The sequence below is a fragment of the Buteo buteo genome, chromosome 22 (genome assembly GCF_964188355.1).
Source record: "Buteo buteo chromosome 22, bButBut1.hap1.1, whole genome shotgun sequence".
NCBI classification, from domain to species: domain Eukaryota; kingdom Metazoa; phylum Chordata; class Aves; order Accipitriformes; family Accipitridae; genus Buteo; species Buteo buteo.
This window is the reverse complement of record NC_134192.1, coordinates 4,898,764-4,913,362: the sequence shown is the minus strand read 5'-3', so window position 1 is coordinate 4,913,362 and position 14,599 is coordinate 4,898,764. Positions and strand designations below refer to the sequence as shown.

The window sequence follows — 14,599 nt, the reverse complement described above, 5'->3', positions numbered from 1 at the left end:
AACTTTTATTTATTTTTAACAAACCCATGACGTGTGGGCTGAAAGTACTTCAGAAAACATTTTCAGCAAAGACTCATATTTATTCATCAGTATGGTAGTCAATTAGAATAAAGGCTACTTCTTTGCAAATAGCCTTTTTTTTCCCCTGAGAATGTTCTATCTTACTGCAATAGTTACATTAGAAGGAAAAGGTTAACAGAAACCAAACAGCCAACACCTCCTTTTGTTTTAAATACTTAAAAATCAAACCACTTAATGCACTCGCTATGGGAAAGTGAGGTGATCCAGAAGACCGCTCCACCTGGAGGTTTTGCCGGCAGCCTCAGGAGCTGCAAAGCTGTCGACCCAGGCCTGCAGGAGTAAACAGGGCTGGGAAAAGATCTCCATACGTGCCACAGCCCCAGGGCTGTCCTTGCTGCCACTTGAGCTTCTGCAGCCTCTGATGGGTGCACGGTGCTGCCCTGTCTTGGACACTGCCGAGGTTTGAAACAGGAGAACCCCGCCATGAACCACTCAGGTACACGGCGATGAGGGAGAGTGTGTTATTTTGTTTATTTGGGTCTGCAAGCGCAATAGATTAAGGATAAAAATCAACTGACACGTACAGTATGTTATCAGGATCAGGCAGGTATACTGCACCATCATCATACACAACCATCGCCCGCTCCTCCAGATTGCTTAATCCTTGAGCTCACGCTTACGCTCCTTAAGCAGCACCACACAGCTTTGATTTGCTTTGGTAGATTGCACATAATCCTCTCCCCTCTCAAAGCCTTGTTTGGAGACCACAGGGATGATGCACTACAAACACCTAAATCAACAGATCCGTAAGAAAGCCAGGACCCCGTGGGTCTCGCGCAGACGGGGCCGCTTTCTGTGTGTCCTGCCCAGCCCTCGCCTCGCCACCTCTGCAAACAGCAGGGAAGGGAAACACAAAAGCCTTGCGGATTTGTAGGGCAACGATGGGAGTCATCGGGCAGCGCTGGGGCAGATTTTACCCTAGACTGGGAGCTCTTTAAGTGCAAGCGCCTTTATTAGCCCGCTGATGGAAATTGGTTTTGGACAAACTGTGAAAAGCAAAAAGAAAGTTGCGCTCTTCTTCCCTCCTGCTGATGGGAGACCCCTTCTAGGTCAGGATTGTGCCCTGGCAACAGGAGCAAAACAGAGGGTCACGAAAGAGCGAATTGTTTGTGTCCGGATTAGCAGCATCTGCTTAAAGACTGATGCGGCACACCGTGCAGAGCAAACCCAGGCTGCTCTCAGGCACTGCACCACCACGATGCCCCAGTGCAGGGGAGCAGCCCTGCCGGGACCTGCCACTTGTCACGACAAAGCGGATGGACAAAATGGATTATCACGGCTACAGGAAAGACCATAAATCTGAGCAGAGGAGCACACTGGATGTCCAAAGGACTTTCTTCCCTCTAACTGCTTTTCTGGGGAAGAGAATATCACTAAGAGATGGACTCGCACACCCAGCTGTGTTGACAAATGCTGGGTGTGGAGACAAGCAGAAGCATGACCTACCATATGGCATAACTGGCTGCATCTCTTACTGTGATAGCTTTTGATTTCTTGTGGCCGCCTCCCCAAGAAGAAGTGAATGCTCCAGTCACGGGAGAAGATCTGTGATGGTATGTTATGCAGCCATGCAGCTTGTCAAACCCAGAGCCCAAGCACAGGTGAAGTGAGGCCTGTTCTGTTAAAACACCATACTGGGATGTGCACATCTTATCTCCCAAGAGATTTTCAGTGTCCAGTTTAAAAACACAGAAAAGGCCAGACAGTCCCTGTAACACACCACTTTATCTTCAACAAGTGCTAACAGCATACAGCTAGAGAAGGTACAGCGAGCCGTCCTGCGCTCCAGCTTCCTGCAAGGTACAGGGCAGGGACTCCCTGAAACTGGAGCAATGTCTCTGCATTCCACAGATTTTTCTAGTTGCTTTCTGAACTCACATTAATTTTAAGCATTTGCAGTATCCTCAAAGCCCCCCAGTCCCACAGCCTCACTACGCTTTAAATGCAAAAGCATCTGCCCTTGTTTTGTTTTGACCCACCGCTTGCTTCATTTGATATCGCCAAGCGTTTTATGAGAAAACCCAGTAAGGATTACTCTGCATTCACCTACCCCATGTTGCTCATTTTACAGACCTGTGTCACAGCCATGGTTTTTCTTCCAGAGGAAGGACATTTGTTGTTTGCTGATTCCAGGTGTTACTCAGGGAGCTTTGGTCATTCCTCACACCCCTCTCTGCCCCCCATCTAGCTTACTACAGAACCACTTAGCCGTGTTTAGGTACAAAAGGGCTTTTCCCAACACCTGCAACCCCTGGTATCTTCATCTGCGAGACTAGTTTTGCAGTGCCAGGAGAGGTGGTGTAAGCTGGTGGGAAAGAGGCAATGCCAGCCTTCACACGGGGCACAGCTAACGGCTCTGCCAGCCCCTTGGAGAGAGGCGAGCTCTGGTCACCTGCAGAAAAGCTAAGAAGGATACTAATAAAATGAATAAACCTTCCCTTTGTCAGCTGCTTGGACTGTGCGCCAGCAAAGGGAGAACAGCAGTCCCACGTGTTTTGGAGCTGACAGCCAGGGAAAGGCCAGGTGCTGAGCGTGAATCCGGGGAGACTCCCGTTTACACCAGCTGAGACATGGAAATTTGTGATCTGTCCAAAAGTGCCCCCTTCGGCAAAGCATCAAGTGGTGGAATGACATGCATTCCCCTAGCACCAACCCAATATCCAAGGCCTAAAAGTGAAGGGGCAAACAAACACCAACCTTTCTCCGGCAGAGCGCAACGTCCTCTTGCAGGGAGCCCACCTGCATCGGGGCACTCCGAGGGAAAGCGCGTTCGGACAGCCTGCAGCCTGGAAAATGCTCATTTCCATGTTCCTCGGTGCTCTGCAGCGTGTCCCCACACAAGTGATCAAAACCAACTGAATTACCGATGCCAGAGGTCCTGGGTCCTCTCACTCGGAGCCTGCTGGCCACGCAGGTCATGGGCATGCAGTTGTGCCCCCAAGGAAAAGCTCAAAAAGGTGTAGCTCTGGAGCGCTTTCCAAAATAGTTTGACTAATCCCATGTAGGGTTTCTGCAGCAGTAAGAGCTATTTATGAAAGAGAGTATGTTACAGACCTCTCGCCTGAATTAATATATTCTCTTTCTTCAAGTTTCTTCTTTTTATTACAGTGGAGGAGGATGTTGTTGGGGAGTTGTTTGGGTTTTTTAAGTAACTCTCTTTTGAATAGTTTTATCAGGTGAAAACTAAATGCTTTCTTAGCCTAGCAGGCGTGAAACATAGCCCCTTTTGGAAAGGCAGGTGCTGAAGGGGCTGCCGCCTTCTTTGTGCTGCATTTTCATTTTATTTCTGGGAGGTTTAACTCAGCTCCAGCTCAAAACAGAACTATGTTAATGCTCTTCATAACTAACCCGAGCACAAACTGCTCAGCTGCACAGTACCAGCTCAGTGCTCTTGCTGTCATCTGCCTACAGACACAAATTATCTATAGACCATCTGCAGGGCACTCCAGTCTCAGTTCTGATTTCTCAGCGTACACTTTTCCCTCCCAATGCTGCACATCTTCCTCAGCGCTGGGATGTGCGCAGATCGATAATATACACCATGGGTCAAGCACATTTCATTGACTAGAGGCTGCATTGCATGCAAAGAAGAGGATGAATTTAGGAACTACCAATTTGGTAGTCAGGACCCACAAATGATGAATGTATCTAACAGCCCAATTTCATCACCTAGGTCAGCACAGGACCATCCAGACCCACCTCACCCTTTGAAGACCTGGAGCTGCACATAGGTCCATGTAATAAGGATACGAAAACATCCCTACCCAAAACATAACAAAACCCGGAACAGATAATACTGATCTCACAAGGCTATTCATAGCCAGATGAAAATAGCAGCAAGCTGGAAAGGCTGCTTGCCTCCGTCCATACCTCTTTATCACATATCCTGCCACAACGTAAGGAAATAACCTCCTTTTGCTTTACAATGTGTGGACACTTCCCAATACCCTTATTAGTCAAGACAGCTCTTGTAGGGCAGGTCAAAACCAAGAGTAGCATTGTATTAAGAATGATGGATGTGGTCCTGGCACCCACAGTCATACTGCAGTTCCCAGCATATGCTGCAGTTACCAGTACCAGAAAGACTTAGCGCCAAAACTGCCGTACCTGTACAGAGTCCGTGATAGCCTGTGCCTCTCCCTGTCTCATGCTGGAGGATCCAGCCCCACTCTTACTCCCACCTGATTTCTTCTGCTGTCAGTACCATGAAATATGCCGAGATATTGCCATCACCATTATACAGGCAAGACACTGACAACCATTATAATGCTCATAGGCATAATACTATGACATTTGATTGATGTCCTTCACCAGTGGAGAACAAATAAAAAGCAAACTATAGGATGGTCCTTCTCTTTGGGAGGGATGGGCTGAAAACCAGCATACAACCTCCTGTCCTGGGGCTGGACTGTGTCTCCCTGCCCCGAGTCCGCTGCTGCGGCTGCAGCCAGAAGGGCAGCGGTGCAATCCCAGTTTCCACCCAGCGCAGGAGCTCGCCGTTGGTTGCAGCCTGCACCAGCCACAGTCACCAAGAGGAATGGGAGTCCTGGGCTGGGAAGCCAGGAGCCGACAGGGCTGCCGCGGCAGAAGGGAGCCAGATGTGTGAGTCTCACTTAGACCTGTGGCAGCTCGACTGATGTCAGTGCTCCCTTTTACACACGGACAAGCCCTCAAGGTGCAACAATACAGATAGGAACGGTATTGCACAAGCGCACAAACATAGCTCTTAAAGTATCAAATTGCCAGATAGCATCGAAAGCAAGTCAGCGTGTAACCTTCACGCTGAAATTCAGGTGCTCCTAAGGCAGCCGAGGGTTGTCCCGCTGAAAAGGCACAGGGCTGAAGAGCAGACACCCCTACCCAGGTACATTCTGCCTGTGGCCACAATCACACCACCAACCCTCTTTCTCCCTCTCTGTGCTCACACCTCACCTCTCACTGTCATGAAATAAATATATAAAATACCTGCTTTTTGGTTAGCCATTGTGAAGTGAAGCTCCGCAGCATCACAAGAGCTCCTCCAAGGTGCATCGTTTTATCTTAATTTGCAATATGCCACTTGTAGCTATGAACTGTCTAGTCCTTTGCAGACCAACAGCAGCTGTGAGCTATGAGAACAGAGAATATATTTAATATAATTGTTTTCTGAAAAGCTATTCCAGTAAAAATGCTGTGGCTGCACTGTCTGCAACAATATTTTGTCAGACTTGCCCCAGTGAAAGGAGAGAAAAGAATCTACTGTTCCAACCCAAAAAACTCCTAAGCAGCTAAGTCATATAGAAATGGCCTTCGGATGAGAGACAGCTGATAAGATAAAGAATAACTTCAAACAAAGCAGGCAATTGTGGTCTCCCAGAGCAGTCCACATATGAACACATCTGTTGCCATCACACAGGGAATGTCAAGGCCAAATTCTGGCAATACCAGGCTGGTTTGGTCCCACTCATCTCCAAATGCCAAAATTACTCAAGCGTAACTAGCCACAGACTTTACACAGATTTTTCTCTGTTCAGCGAGGGCTGTACACGACACAATGTGCCGTTCCCACCTCCGACACGACGATGAGCAGCTGGTGCCCACTGATAACCACCACCGAGGGCAGCTTTGGCAGGTCCCGAGGGGCAGGCTGGAAGACAGCAGCTCTGACCCTAGCGATGGCTCTTCGCTCCAGTGTACATCCCAGAACAAAAAACACTGCTCAGTTCATTGTGAGCACAGCCTTGGATGGTTTCTCTGTTTCAGTCATTGCCTCACATTACACTTTCCAATAATGTCCAGCACAATGGAGACTCTCAGCTGTTTTATTAAAATCTTTTTCCTCCTCCTCCCCCCGGGCAGCTTTAGCAAAGGACGTCCATTGATCAAGAATGGCCCTGAGATGCTCTTAGGCACATAGGAATTGCAGGAATTTATCAGAGCAAGAAGGTCTCTAGCCCAGCCCCTTGAGAGCAGCCAGTAGAAGATATTTCAGAACGATACAATGCTTAGCCAAAAAAACAAGTAAAAAGTCCCCTATTCAGTGCATGTGGGGAATGCATAATTGAGGAAATGCTCCACTGACCACATTAGAGGCGGGTGAACTCTGCTTATTTGCACTCAGTCTCAGAAATACCACTGCTTCCGAAGAAGGTATGAGACCTATAATATTACGTAAGGTTTTGTTAAGGCTTCAGTTTCCTTTTGTAAAAACTGATGCGTAAGGATTTTTCTCTCTTATGCATTTCTACTCAATGCAATGTAACTGTCACTTGAGTAATTATCTACGCTGAACTCTACCCATCTCCTTCTAGCAAGGAACTGTATGGGTGGAATTTGCATTACATACAATTTACTTCCTTTTATCCATCTTTAATTAAGTAAACCATCCTACGGTTACCACCTAGCGTAAACAAAAGACTGAGCTTCTCAGTCCTAACCATTATTTCCTAGAGCCAGCATCGCCAAAAAAACCCCCATCAGAGAAGTGTGACTCAGACGCCTTAAGGTCGATAAGGCCTTTTACTGGTAATAAACTGATAATCCAACACTTTAGTTTAAATACTTGAGACTTCTGTTTATTTCATAGGTGGGGACTATTTGCAGATCTTGCAGGATGTACTTCATTGTAAATCTGCAGATTGCCAGACCACAAATAAACAAGCACAGCCACCTGGGACACCAAGAAATCCTCCAATATCCCATTGAACAAGGATGGACGTGTCCTAGCTGCAAGAGAGGATGCCAGTATTTCAGTAACCTTGCTATGTCTGTCACCCAGCGAGACCCGCTCTGCCTCGGTCCAGCCCCAGCCAGGCAGGGATTTTGGGTGGAGGCGAGAAGCAAGCGCTCCCACAGCACCACTAAAGGCACTTGGTTTGGGGTGGGGGGCAGAGGCTTGCACTAAGGTTTGAGCTAAATCTGCACTGACATCCTCAAGAAAACGGAGTTTTAAAAGAATTTGCAATTCCCTGTTTATGAGTTTGTAACAAACCTTCATCCCCACGGCTTAGCTGTGAGCCAGTTTAGAGCTCCTCATGCAAGTCGTGCTGCGTTTCTGCTGCGCTGACATTTCCATCAGAAAAATATCCTGGTCTCCAGGCTTCCCTCTCGGCCAAGGGAGAAAAGTCATGTTATGTCAGCTTTAAAGAAGCCAGCTCTCCTGCTAGCAGTGTTTTTAGATGCCACATGGTATGAAGGTTACTCCTAAAAGCACCTTCTCAGCTGTTACACTTGAAAAGGCAACAACAAATAAATACATGGTAGCTAAAAGTGAGAAATTAGCAGCTTAAAGCAAGATCACTGCAGGTGAAGGTTATGTATTTAGACTAATCATCTCACTCATCCTCAGAACCTGGGTATTTTCAATATGAAAAGGGAGATGGAAGATAAGTTTTGGCTGAGTTCAAACAAAGAAACTGCAGGACTGGATGAAGAAAAAAGTAACCACCCATGAAAACTTCTGGCTTTTCTTTTTGGCCCTGAAAAATATTTGCTGACCTCAACTCTGCTTCCTTCCAAACATAATTTCTCCACGTTTGCCTACAGTGGTGACATGTCATAAATTGCTTTCCTGACCCTGCTTGTTATGCCCCAGTAATACTGAGCTTGCAGCACCTGCCTGGCTGTCTGGAGCAGCTTAGGAGTCCTCAGAATCAGAAGCCATTTTGTTGAAAAAAAAAAACCCCAAAAACCAAAACCAAAACAAGCCCCTTGGTTTTGTAACATGGTGGGAGCTCAGAAGTCAAAAATATGTGGGCCCCAGTTCCTTTGTACTCCTCTGCCTGCTGAGCTCGATGGCATGAGGCAGAGCAGGGTGCTAAAAACCACGGGAAACCAGCGCTGTTTGTTTAGGAAACTTTGCATACTGAGGGAACCTTCCTTTTGGTCAATGATCATTTTTAAGCCTCAGCCACGCCTGGATGATTCTGAGACAACTCAAAAATAGGATGAAGGTAACTGCAAAACAGCAGGGCGCATCTCATCATTGCTTACAATGAGGTATATTTGGCAGGTGCAATTCCCTCCAGTGTTTGGGAAAAGGAAAGTTTTGGAAACAACCTTCTAAGAAAGGATCTCCTGACCTGCAATTTCTAGTTTGTGATGCCAAAACACAGAGGGGCTAGATCCAGAGTCTGGGGTCAGCCCCCACATTATGAAAGGGGAGAAAAATGAAGCTCAAGTCCATGCCTGATTTGGGATCCCCACCTTCTTCTCTTCTAAGTTCCAAGCTTGTGCCAAGGCCTGGATTGGTCTGTGTTGCGCCTAGTTCAAGTACAGAAATGCACTATGCCACAATTTTAAATAAAGCTCTTTTACTTTGTCACCCTGATATACAGTGAAAGGAAGCTCTAGGGAGAGTAATCCCATTACTGAAGCTGTGACTTCACCTTCTATCACAGATCTTGTTCCATGAGAAAAAATTCATACATGGGAATATTTTTTAATAAACTGGCCACTTTTCTTCCAGGAATAACGCAACTTTCCAGTGCAAACACAGACATAGTCACAAATTCACTTACTGGAGCCATGTATATGCTCTAGCAGCTAGATGACTTGAGTGGGATAGGAGGTCTCTCTGGCAGCACTTGTTATCTACAATAAGAAAAAAAAGCACCTGCTTCCACTCTATACACCCTGCAGTGCTCAGAATAAAGTGAAAGATCTTGTATTTAAGTCTTCCTAGTGAAGGGTGATGTAAAACACCCACAGATGTGAGGAGGCTAGTACTACCAGAGACAGGCAGTCTGAATTCACAAGAAAATTAATTACGCCACACTAATTTCATCACAAAGGCACAGTTCTCATATCAGGTTATCTCTACAGGAGAAAGTTTCAGTAGGTTAATTAACTACAGGCATGACTATAAACAGATGTGCTTAAACTAGCACAAATCGGCATGTGGACATGGACTGTCATTCCGTTTAGCTCACGATAAAGTTTGTCTAAACTCAAGTGAGAAATCCAAACACGGGTTGCACCAATTCAATTAAATCACTAAAAATAAAATCAGTTTCAGATGATCATCTGGTACCATTTTCTTGCACAGACAAGGTCCTTCTTCCATCTGTGCAGCTCCATGAATACTTAGCAAATCTTGCAGGGAGGCGGGGAAGACAGACTTTTTGGATAAGAATAACAAGATCACCTGTACTGTTAAACAACACAATTTTATTTCTAAGCACTCAAGCTGAATAAGATTTGGAGCTTTTACATGAGCAGTGAAAACTATAATTCTGCCCAGACGTAACTGTATGATGATACAGCTGTGCAAAGTGCACATATACCCTGCAGAGGGTAAGACATCTGCCCAGTGACACTCAACGCTATTGACCGCTCTGCTTTGCGGTGCTACGCTCAGCCCGGCGAGCCGCACGTCTGCGAGAAGGCAACAGCTTGGGCTGAACTCGAAGTGAGGGAAACCTATTCAAGCAGACACCCAGAGCAGTTGCCGGCAGCATAACAACACCCTCCTTGGGTAAGCTTCGCTGAACTGCTGCCCCGATCCCGCCTGTTTTCTCCCCTCCAAGATGAACTGTACCATTAGGTTTAACTCGCAAAAAGGTAACTTGATTTTGATTCAAGAGTCACTAACAGGAACTTATTTCTGAATGCAGCTTTGCTGCCTGTTGACTCCTCCGGGGCAGCTACATACTCCTTTCAACCTTGTTGCAAACATTTATTATTGTTCTTTCTCTCCCCCTACATCTCTGAAGCGTAGATAACAATATTGATTTAAAGGCAATCAAAGCGAGCCTGCCGTACAATGAACACTTTGTACACGTTGGTCATACCGTGGCAAGGGCTGCCTCTTTCCCACTGATGGAGGCCCATTAAACGGACGTGATTTATGAGTTCAGGAGGAAAAAAGAAGTTTGCGCTTCAATTACAGAATTGCGTAGGAGAGCAGAAACTTGGGTCCCCACGTGGAGCTTCTCAGATATGCTGCCAAAGGTGGACAGAGAGGAGGGTGGGGGTAAAGGAGATGGGTTCAGCCCTCATAACCAAGTGATCCTTGCCTGCTGACACCCTCACAGAAGTTTCAGGGCGGTAGGCCAGTAGATCTCCACCATCCTGACCATACCCTGGGGTCTGCCCTTGGGGCAGAGATGCAGGGGGCACAGAACAGTCTATAACTTTGCTGGGGAGGATAAGCTCCACGGCAAACCACTTTTTAAATGAAGTGTTCACAGCCAAAGAAATCCAAGAAAGACATAATAAACCAAACAGTGGTGGCCACAGGTTACCATAGCTTATACAACAGCATCAATCGCACCAGAGAGCAGGCTGCAAAGGGAGCAGAAATTAATAAATGCTGTTGTCATGCCAACTATTTACAACAATGACGCATGAATAAGGAAGTAAATAAAAGGAGGATGGAGGGGAGACTACGGAAATATGGACAAAACAGCAGGAGAAGTTACAGGGAAGTGACATCTCATGTTCCAGTTTTTCACAAGTAACTTACAACACAAATTGGGAAAGCAATAACATAAAGTATGCTATAAAGCATCAGAAGTACCCCTTGTTTTGTAGGATTTTCCTCTTTTTCCAAAAGTTTTTCATGTCAGATTTTCTCTACAACACAGCCACATCTTCAGTCTGACACCTCTCCTCCGAAAACCAGCAGCCGCCTCACAAACTTACTTGTAATAGAGGCCGCAAACCCGCTCTACGACTAATTACAAAAGGCCTTGACAACACAATTCACCAAAGCGAGACAAAAATACGCTTTTATTTAGGTAGCGTCCCCAAGCCCTGACCAGGCTGACGAGCGTGGTGCCGCAAAAGCCCAGGCGGGGCACCGCCGGCCCCGTGTGCCCCCGGACCCCCGAGCTGGCCCCGAGCCTTGACCCGAGGGGCAGCGAAAGGCGCGGACGCCACGGAAGAGCGGCTCCTGCGCCCGCAGCCACGTTCCCTCCCGGCACGTCCGTTCCCCGCGACGAGCGTCGAGGCGTCGAGGCCTGCCCCACGTGCCGGGCCCGGCGGCCGCAGGCGGCTCCCGTACCGGCCGTTAAACCGAACGCTCCCACCCCGTTTCGGCGGTGCCCCCACGGGTGTCCGACACGAGGGTGGTGCGGGTCCCACCGACGGTGGGTCCCTGCTCCTCCGCCTGGACCAGAGGTCCCGGACCAGAACCGTGGGCACCCGGGGCACGGCGGGTTCCGGCAGCTCCCCGCGGCAGGAGGGAGCGAGGGGAGCGGTGCCTCAAGCCGCCATCTAATCGCCGGGAGTGCTTTGACCGGCGCTACCGGCAGGCAGCGGGTAACCGGGGCGCTCCGTCCCGCGGCCGAGCCCGGGACACGCACGGCCCCGGGACACGCACGGCCCCGGGACACGCACGGCCCCGGGACGCTGGCACCCGCCGCCTCTGACCGGGCTCGGCCCGGGGGGCTGCGCTCCCGCCCCCCCCCCACGGACCCCGACCCCGGTACCGGCACCGGTCGATCCCCGTCGGCCCTTACCTGCCCTCGGCGGCGTGGGGCGGCCGGGCGGGGGCGGGGCTATGCCCCGGAGGCGGGGCTATGCCCTTCGGGGGCGGGGCCGTGCCTGTCCCGGGCGGCAGCACCGCGGAAAACCCGGCGCGGAGTTCGGAGCGGTGAGAGCAAGGAACCGGAGCGGGCAGCGGAGGGCAGGCAGGTTAGCGGGGGCTGGGGAGGTAGGCTGGGGTTGGGGATCCTTTCAGTTTTGCTTATATTTTGGGGCTTGTAAAGACGAGGTAACTAGTCCCACCCTTGGCATGGCCAGGACAGGACCCGCCTCAGAAAGGCAAGGCATTAAGAGAGGTGTAAGGCGTTGGGAGCGGTGTAAGGCATTCGGAGTGGTGTAAGGCATTAGGAGCAGTGTAAAGCATTAGGAGAGCAGGTGTAGGCAGCAACGCTGCCCGTCTCAGCCCGAGCTCTCTGCGTGAGGCAGCCCTATGGCACGGAGCAGCCCCGCAGCCGGACCACGCAGCGACTCGGTAGCCACCGGCCTGCTCATGGCTCCCAGACGTCTCCTCTCGGGATGGCGGAGTTGCCCGCTTCTGAAACAAAACCCGTCCCTCTCCCCTCGGTCCGTGCCCGACGGGTGATGGAGAGGGATGCTGGGGGCTGAGGGGTATTCCAGTCTTCAACTCGGGCAGATAACGAAGAGCCAACCCACCCCCCAAGGCCCTGTTCAAACCTGACCCGGCAAAAATTAAGCTCCGAGTTAGGATTTGAAGGTACATTCCCAGCAATTCCAGTTTATTGGGGTTCCTACATCCCCGCTGTTCACCTCTTCAACCTAATGTAGACCCACGACGCTGCCCTCCACCCCCCTCAGTGCCCCCCGGTCTCCGTCCCCTCACATCAAGGCACAGCCACCAAGAAGACAGACACAAGGTACAGCAACAGATCTTAGGCAGGGACGAGGAATCAAAAGGCTCCAGGAGACCTGGGGAATGCACCTACCTTGCTGATTTGGGCCATGGTAGTCTACAATGTGCTGGTGCTACGTTAGGAAAAAAAAACAGTGCAGCCCTCAAAGGATTTAGCCCCCAGGCGAGAAAAGGGCACTGAGAGCAACACGCAGCTCTTTGCAGTACACGCTGTCCTCACCATTGCAGGTACGCCAGCTCCCGCAGTTCTCATCTTCTACAACAGATAAGGCTGAAGCGAGACTAGTCACACTTTCACACGGGCACTCAGTTTCTGATAAGCGTTTGCCTGCTACACACAAACTCTTTTACATGACCGTCCCTATTTAAAAAATGGGGAGATGAAGGACACAAAGAGAAGCGCCTTGCCCCGAAGTCCAATTTGTCCCCAGCAGCACCACTGACCCGTTCACAAGTTCCAGCCTGAGACAAAACCCTTTGATCTGCCCAACGATGTGTTGCTCCCGGGCAATCTTCAAGTGCCTCTGCAAGCCTGAGTCTCTATACAATGGGATTGAAGTATTCTTTTGAAAAGAGGGACATTAAGAGTTCAGGACATGGCAATATTTGGATTGGGGTATTTGCTTTCCCACTGTAAATGCTGATTTCCAGCTGCAGTAAACGAGAATCACTCTAATGATATCTATTAGCTGAGATTAGTGGCAGCTGTGCATTTCCAGCTCAGGTAAACTGAGGAAAAAGAGACAGCTCTGCTGATAGCCTTCAGCTCTTTGGCTTACTCTTTCCAGTGGTGCCTTTAGGCTATAAAACAGAGCGCTGACTTTGAAGGCAAATAGCCCAGAGTCTTACTCCTGACCCTACCATTAACTTCATATAGTGCCATAGAAATCACTTAACTTTTCTGTATCTCAGCTCCAGTCAATAGCAATAAGACTAAAGCCTGTTGAGATCAGTGAGAGCACTGTGTTATTACTGTAGCTTGGCTTGGATGCTCAGAATCCATTTTGGGGTTTCAGCATCAAATTAATCAGTGCAAACTGGATTCTGCAACTGCGGGAAGAATTTTGATATGAGGATTCAACAGAGTACAATATTGCTTGGATTTACAGCCTGTGCTTTCACATTTTTATCCAGGTACCTCAAACCCAGGCCATTATAGCCTATGCCTACTAACAGGTGTAAAATAACCCTACAGCATGCAGTAAACTTCAGAAGTGATAGACACACAAAGTGTCCAAACACCACTACAGGTTTGAATTTCTGGGTGCTGGGGAGTCAATGCTTCTGCATCAAATGGAGGAAGAACAACAGCTTAGTAAAGGTTTTATTTCTGGCCAGTCCTGTTCAGTGATAGAGAAAAACATGACTTGGAAGTGAGTAAATACAGTCACATGGGGACAAATATACAACAGCCCGTAAAATCAGTGAAGAAATGCATTTTGTTACTGCAGACAGCTACTCATATACTTTTCTCAACTTTCAGTCCTTCAATGTCTTCATGAGAACAACTGGCAGAAGCCATGTAAAACACTAGAATAGTAGGCAGAGGTGGGAAAAAATTGGGATTTACTTGCTGATCTCTATTTAAGCTTTATGGTCTGTGTCCTAAAATGAACTACTGATTCAAGTCTAAGGTTTGGGCTATTAAGCTTACAATACTGGGAGGTGTTCTGAGTCTGGGAGATGCTCATTGCTGCCTGCCCTTACAAGTCACTGAGCATCTCTTGTGATCAGCTGGCACTTTGCTTACGGCCCATGTGCAGCCCTGATGATTTGTATTAAGGATAATATTGGCCAAGTGCCTAAACCTCCGTGCTTGAGAAAGGAGACCAGACATCCTTGAGCTGGACCAGTGTCTCTTGCTCTGTGGGTCTGGTCAAGGATCCCCCACTGCCCTGGACCACCCAGCCCAGACGGGAAAGCGGGGAGAAGAGGGGACTTGGGGCTGTTTAAGCCCTCGGTAGGTTTTAAAACAGCCTTGGATTTGCCCCAAGACACCAGTGCTTCTGCAATAACCCTTGGGCGTTACTGCTCTGCCAGGGATCTGTCTCTGGGGGCACTTCCTCCCCTTGTGCCCGTGACTGAAGTAGCAAAATGTATTGGGTCTGGCCGGGATGGAATTAACTTTCCCCCTAGCAGCCCTCCTAGCGCTGTGCTGTGTGTCGGTAGCTGGAAAGGTGT

General features: G+C 48.8%; 1 protein-coding gene across 3 annotated transcripts in view; it reads right to left on the bottom strand.

Annotated features, from left to right (window-relative positions):
- Positions 1-14,599, bottom strand: part of LOC142043025 (synaptotagmin-like protein 2) — an 87,686-nt gene that overhangs the window by 30,244 nt on the left and 42,843 nt on the right. Inside the window, exon 1 of one of the 3 annotated variants that reach the window (XM_075053682.1) lies at positions 11,523-11,562. The exons of the other annotated variants lie outside the window; for them this stretch is intronic. The gene's annotated coding sequence lies outside the window, so the exon portion shown is untranslated. Of the gene's footprint in view, positions 1-11,522; positions 11,563-14,599 lie in introns of those variants that run through there. 3 annotated transcript variants of the gene reach the window in all.